Here is a 6,000-nt window from a genome sequence, read left to right as displayed (position 1 = left end):
CAAATTGGTATGAAATTTGCAACAATCCTCCTGCCTCAGCCTCTCTAATGCTGTAATGCTTCAGCTTCTCTAATGGTGGGATTATAGGCATGCACCACCATGCCCCGCCTTGCTCAAATTTAAAATGCTGGGAGTAGGTTGGTTAAGCTAGTTGAGCTCTTAAAAAGTTGCTTTCTAAAAAACGAATATTCAGAGAAAGGGAAAATAATAGGTCATCACCTTACTGGAGATGAAGTGACTTAACAAAGGGACATGGACCCGAAAGCGAAGGAAGTGACTGTGGAAGAGGAAGGAGACAGCAAGCAAAGACGATCTCCTGATATTATTTTCTGGGTCTTCGCAGATGAAGACACCATTGTAGTTGCCTGCTGTTATTCAGGTACCACACTGGCTTCTCTCTACCTACAGCAGGAATTTCCTGCAACTTGGGGCACATGGGTTTAATCTGTTGCTCCCTAAACTGAGGCTTCTCCAGTACCTTCCCATCTCTATCCTGCCCAGCTGCTTTTAGGGGACTAAATCTGGGAAAAGAAGAAAGTAGAAAGGTAATGAATACAATCTTGTTCCTCTGTCACTAAAGATAAAACTTATATGGAGCTCAATTGGATAAAAGTTTTGATTTGGGAGCTTTTCCAGAATGGAACACATATATGTTACAACATTTATTGTAAACAATTACAGTTGCTATCATTTTTGTGGACTGGTAGTGGATCTCAACCACTATTTTACTGGCTTTTTGGCAATAAATGTAAGTTTTCCTGTTCAACTAGACCCTTGGGAATAAATCCAAAAATCCTGTGGAATCCTCTGAGTCTTTACAGGAAAACGTTGATCGGTATTAATTTTCAGCCTTTCCTTTTTGATGCTGAAGTAGGTTGAAACACTTCGTGCTCTTCTAATCTGTTCTTTTTCTTTTCATCTCCCCACCACCCTAAATGATTATGCTACAATGGTACCTTGTACTCATCATGAATTGGTACCTAAAAATACCAAATTGTTTTGATTGGGAAAGGTAGTGAGTCACAAGGTAATCAACACTGATTCTAGCTTGTGTGTCAAGAAACAAACAAAAGAGTATTAAGACCAACTTTTTGTGTCAAAATGCCTTGAGTACAAAATTTGCAAAGTTTCAAAGCAGTCAAGTACCAAGACATGACTGTATTTCCAAATACAAGTGGCTAATTTACAAAATTAAGCAATAGAGGCTTATTACAGATCCCTATGTCCAAAGATACCAAATGGGAAAAACATAAATGTGCTTTTAGTGAAAATCCGTGTGTTCATTAGTGGTGGGTGCAGAATTTGAAGACCTTTGGCAGGCTGAAACTACAAAATTTTTTTTGCATGCAATTTTAGCTAAAAGAAGAAATAACTTTTAAACTAAAGTAAAAGTTCATGTAAGCTGCTTACTTATAGTTTGTAGCATTTGAATATATATTTTTAGTTGATCTAAAGTGGCATAAGAAAATATTTGTTATGCCAAACTCGTCATAAAAAAATACAAAGCAGTATAAAACAATTACTTTTATGTTTTTCTTGTTAATAGGAATTTTTTAAAAATTAGCTTAGTGTGTTTATGATGTGAAATCTATGCTTTATTTTTAAGGCTCAAAGTTTACTTTGCATAATTTATTGTTTTATCTTTAGGTTTAGAACGACTTCCATTAATCAGTTTTCACTGTTAAGCCTCTGTCATTATCAACATAGATCTGATGTTTGAAACAAAAATTATCGAGTCTGAAGTTCTTGGTGTTACTTGTCCAGAGATTAGAAGACTCAAAGTTAACTTGAAACTACAAGAAAACTGGAGGGCGTAGCATGTTGTTCTTTTTGGACACTGTGGAACTTGATAGCTGGACCCAAAGTAGCCTAATCCATGGGGGAGAAATGTAGGGTGGATTGTTCTCCATGCAGCTTGCTTCCTATTGGCTGCTTCAGCCCTTGCTGGTGGGAAAGCTCAGTCCTTTTCGTGGTTACTCCTTCCTAGAGCAACTCCTCTAAAACACAGCCACAGACTCTTGGAAATAGAATTTAACTGCATCAATGTTTCTCTTTTAATTAGAAAATTTTAATCATACCCAAGTGTGATCTAAAATACGTGAGGTTTCTGAATCTATTCAGGTGACCTTGATCTCTGAGTTATAGTTAGGGCTCAGTAAAAGAAAATCAAATATCAACTTTCCTAGTGCAGAATGACTTAATTAAGCTGCCTGGATGATCAAAAGAATTCAAATAAGTAAGGTAGCACTTACTCAGTGTGTCCCAGAACTTTACTACCTGAATTATCTTGTGGGAACCTGGTATATTTAGGGAGATAACTAGATTACTATGAAGAATTCAAACCAAATGGAATTGAGTGGAAGACAAGATCATCAGTAGCCTGGATAATTTAGTTACCTGATGACTTTGCAGTGAGGTAATGTAATAGATAAGGACGCTTACCGTCAGCTCTAGGATACTTCCCAGGCAGCAATTTGCTGAACTGTTTGGTGTCTCTCAAGTTCAAAGATAACATGAGACATACATGAGATGATTTGTGTGAAAACACAAAATAATTTTGAATGTTCTAAAATAGTAAAAGAACAAAGCGATGGGAAAAATTATCAAGAAAATTATCCTAAATTGTGAGAAGTTGAATGTTTGGAATAATTTATTTTATTTTTGTCTCTTTATTCTGGAAAATATATTTTGAACCAGGGAAGGGGCGTGGGTGTTTTGGTTTTCCTGTCTTTATCAATAATAGTAATAGCCATTAATCCAACTGCTCCATCCCTACTATGGAATTAAAAATAATAAATTTTAGACAGGTTCAATTTGTTAATATCATATTGATGCTGAAAACGTCCCTTCCTGAGTTTCCTAGGGCACCTTTCTCTGATTAAAGATCACAGAGGAAAACCCTTCTTCAGAAAGTCACATTATGCCTTTGATCTGTATAAATCACAAGGCAGTCATTTTGGAATCTTCTTCCTGCCTACTTTAACTTTAGTGTCTTACAAGTACTTACTGCATTGTGCAGTGACTGAATAATCAACCTAGTTGTATAGCAGGCCCAAAGTTAGTTTAAGAAAAAAATAAAAGAAGAAGAAAAGAGAAATGGACCTAGGTGCCAGTGTTGTTTTTTCTACGCACTCAGCAATTAAATATTTATTCAGTTCTTTCTTATGTGTGAGGAATTATCAATATGTAAAACAGAAAATTTTGCTGCAGCAGTTTGCTATTGTGTGTGAATATAGAATGTGATGCTGTAACTACAGAGTGGAGTTAGTACAGAAGAAAAGCTGGCAAATTTATAAATGATCATTTTGTATACAGTTTACTTTCCAAACAAAGCTTTTTACCTAAAACTTTACCTTTATTATCTGCCAGTAGTGACTTTCTATGGTCTTCAAGTTTGTATTTCAGAAAGGAAGTCAGGTCTCCCTAAAACTTTCACATGCTAAGAGCTATAATTAAGGTAAAAGGTCTTATTTAAATAATAATTAGCATTCAGGACTTGAAAGGTAAACAGAACTCTAATTCATTTAGAGTTAATTGGTCTTGGGTTAGAGATTTTAACATGGCCTTCCTGTTTGGCCATGCTCTATGATGTACTGAGTTACAGATACAGTAGTGTATTGACTTTAATGGGATGAAATTTTGTAAAATTTTTCTTGACCCTGAAATTTTAGCTTTTAATTTGGTAAAACTAATGTTTGGTAAAAACTAATGCAAATGAATTTGAAAATATTGTGAAAACATCAAATAGAGTTCTCGGACAAAATCATTAACACTTGAATTTTCTTTACAGTTACAGGAACCATATCACCTGGTATGTTACTCCAACATAATTATTGATAGTGTCTCTTTTCATACTCAGGAGTGTTTTGATTTGGAGATAAATTATTGTAATCAACCTAATCATAATCACAGATGATTCAGCATATAGTGATTGCTGTGATTAAAGGTGTGGATAAGATTGGTCACACTTGCCAGTGAGCAAAGATCTTTGTCTTTTTTACTGCCATAAAAATGGTTAAAAAGGGATGGTTGCAAAGGTCATGTTTTTTTTTTTTTTTTTGGTCGGATAACTATTCTACCAGGAATTTATCATTGCCTTTGCCAAATTTCTGGATCTGCCAATCACATTTGCTAAAACAAAACAAAACAAAACAAAACAAAACAAAAGCCACTGTATTTGAAAGCTGTGTATCTTTGCGATGCTGTGTTTTTTTAGTCTTACAGATAAATCTCACGGGATGAGGTCTGACACTGTTTTGCTTTCTTTTATATGTTTTTTTTTCTGGTTGATTACCTCACTAATTACACTCGCAACAAATGCTTAGGTGCTAGCCATCTTTCCCACATGTGCTAACCAGTCTATCATCCTAATTCAACAAATATTGAATGAGTGCAGTGCCTGGCACAGGGGAGGCATTTACAGATACTTGTGAATAAATAGCAATCTTACTCTGGCGCCAGATGCTGGGAGCTAGTTGGCAGTAGGGCGTAGAGGAGAGAAAGCTCTAACTCAAGCAGTTTCTGCCCTCCAAGGGTTAACAGTAGCCAAATGTAAATTAATCACCTTAATTGAAAGAATCATTAAGAGCCAAATGCAAAGGTCCTTTTCTCTGGGAGTCATAGAAGCCATCATGCCCCATTCACCTCTTTTTTTTTTTTTTTTTTTTTTTTTTTTTTTTTTTTTTTTTTTGCTAGCAAACAATTTTTTTCCCTCGGAGTTAATAAGTAATCCAAATGAGCCTTAACTCACTTTGCAGATACGAGTATTACAATATGGGAAACTATAACGCAAAGAGCCGCCAACCGGTTAGGAGTTATTTTAGAAGTTGAAATATTGCAGCAGCGTTACAAGACGATGTGTTACCCTGTCACCCTTTCATAAATAAAACCATTGCCCTTTAAGAAATTTAAAATGGTTCCGGGAGAACATGGCGGACAGATAACAGCAACTACCGGCGGCTCTCTGAAAGACTCGGCTCAGAAGCCAGGAATGGTGCGGACTAAGGAGACATAAGCAGGTGGAGATATGCTCTGCTGACTCAGGAACGAACTGGGCTGAGAGAAGCCAACTTGGAATGCAGTCCTGGTGCTAAAACAGGAACAGAAAAGACTCGGTGTGGAGGCTGGAACCGCGCCATTGTAAGCCGCGATTTGGGTTTCCCGCCGCGCAGCGGCTGGCTGCCTCTACAGCGGCTCGGCAAGGGGAGAGACGTGCAGAAGCTCTGAGAACTGCAATCTGCGAACGGCAGGGAGGCGTGCACTGACTTATGGTGAGGTGAGTGAGAGAAACTGACACTCTACCACAGTTTGACTCCAGCAGAGGACTTTATGGGCCCGAGCAGTCCTGCGGGAGCAGGGCGCGGTGGCGACTCCAGCTACACATCCCCCTCTCGGGCGGGATTGGTGAAAAGTGCCTGGCCTGCGTGACGCTGCCGGCGGACCTGGTAGACTGTCCCAACCCAGATCCCAGAGCCTGACGGTGGCCGGGAGGGGAGACGCGTAGGCTGCCTGGTCCGTAACTCCCTGGTGCGCAGCGGTGAGCGGGAACACCTAACTGGTGCAATTCGATCAGGCTGTGGCTGACTGGGAGAGAAGCTGGGCCTCTTATATAAGCTTGCATATATAAGGAACAGAGAAGAAGAGGCAGCATGGGAAGAGGCAGCAACAAGAAAGGCTCCTCGGCCCCCAATTCTGAGAAACAGGCAATAGCAGACACCGCACCAATACACATAAGGCACCATATAGAGAGCCTCATAGACCAATTCAGGAATGAAGTTATCAACGACCTGAAGCTAGAAGTATGCAGAATAGTTAGAGAAATGCTAAGCACCACCCAAGAAAAAACAGGTGGTGGAATGGAAGAACAGAAAAAAAGGGGAGAATTGTTTGATGGAGAAAACAGAGAAAGCATAGAATACGTGAAGCAGGTTCAAAGGGACTACCAAGATACTAAGAAGTCTATCGAAGACTGGCATAACAGCTTGAAAGAAACTAAGGACA

This window comes from Cavia porcellus, unplaced genomic scaffold (genome assembly GCF_034190915.1).
Source record: "Cavia porcellus strain 051 isolate PalLab524CR breed Dunkin Hartley unplaced genomic scaffold, mCavPor4.1 scaffold_22, whole genome shotgun sequence".
Lineage (NCBI taxonomy): Eukaryota > Metazoa > Chordata > Mammalia > Rodentia > Caviidae > Cavia > Cavia porcellus.
This window is presented reverse-complemented; position numbering follows the sequence as displayed.